This window comes from Pan paniscus, chromosome 1, assembly GCF_029289425.2.
Source record: "Pan paniscus chromosome 1, NHGRI_mPanPan1-v2.0_pri, whole genome shotgun sequence".
Classification (NCBI taxonomy): Eukaryota; Metazoa; Chordata; class Mammalia; order Primates; family Hominidae; genus Pan; species Pan paniscus.
The window spans coordinates 182417525-182418531 of NC_073249.2; the positions used below are offsets into that span (position 1 = coordinate 182417525).

The window sequence follows — 1007 nt, forward strand, 5'->3', positions numbered from 1 at the left end:
ATTTGGGGAAAATGGCCCAAATAATTTAAATATTTAACCTGTAAGAACAAGTGAAAATATTTAAAAATAATAGTTTAGCTGTTATATCTATACTTGGGGAGTAAAATTAAAACTTGTAATACAACAGATATCCGAAGTTCTAAACTGTATCTGCACCTATAGATCTAGGGTCAAGAAAAGACCATTCTTTGGCCAGGCGCGATGGCTCACGCCTGTAATCCCAGCACTTTGGGAGGCTGAGGCAGGAGGATCACGAGGTCAGGAGTTCAAGACCAGCCTGGCCAACATGGTGAAACTCCATCTCTACTAAAAAATGCCAAAAAAAATTAGCTGGGCATCGTGGAGCATGCCTGTAATCCCAGCTACTCGTGAGGCTGAGGCAGGAGAATTTCTTGACCTGGGAGGTGGAGGTTGCAGTGAGTCGAGATTGTGCCACTGCACTCCAGCCTGGGCTACAGAGCAAGACTCTTGTCTAAAAAAAAAAAAAAAAGAAAAGGCCATTCTTTTTTTTTTTAAATATGAAAGGCTTCACAAATGTTTGTGTCATCCTTTGTGCAGGGGGCCATGCTAATCTCTGTATCATTCCAATTTTAGCATATGTGCTGCTGAAGCACTCCTGGGCCACCCTTCACTTCCTCCTTTCACATCCACCCTATCCCAAGCTACAAACATCCAGACCTCCAAGCCTCGATTAAACAGGGTACCAGTGGATCCTGGGTCTAATCCAATCTTGTTAGAGCCACTGTTCATCCCTCTCCTCAAAGAACCTTGAACTTCAAGCTTTTTTGTTCCCTACTATTATCCTCTGCTGCATCTCCTATGACTAATCACATCTCTGCGTGAGAAGAAATGTTTGCAGGACTTTCCAGACCACAGCTGACTTTTTTTTAAGCCCTTGTGTCCACTCTTCTCTGAGGGCTAAGTGAGACTAAACCTATCAAGTTTCATTCCTATTTTCATAGGTCAAAGCTCCAAATATAGATACTTTGTCTCTTCCCATATTTGTC

The 1007-nt window shown here is 42.5% G+C and overlaps 1 non-coding gene across 1 annotated transcript; it reads right to left on the reverse strand.

Moving 5' to 3' along the window:
• Window positions 1–512: 512 nt before the first annotated feature.
• Window positions 513–614, reverse strand: LOC112438302 (U6 spliceosomal RNA). Its single transcript, XR_003026758.1, has one exon. It is a non-coding gene; the product is annotated as a U6 spliceosomal RNA (small nuclear RNA).
• Between the last annotated feature and the right edge of the window lie 393 nt (window positions 615–1007).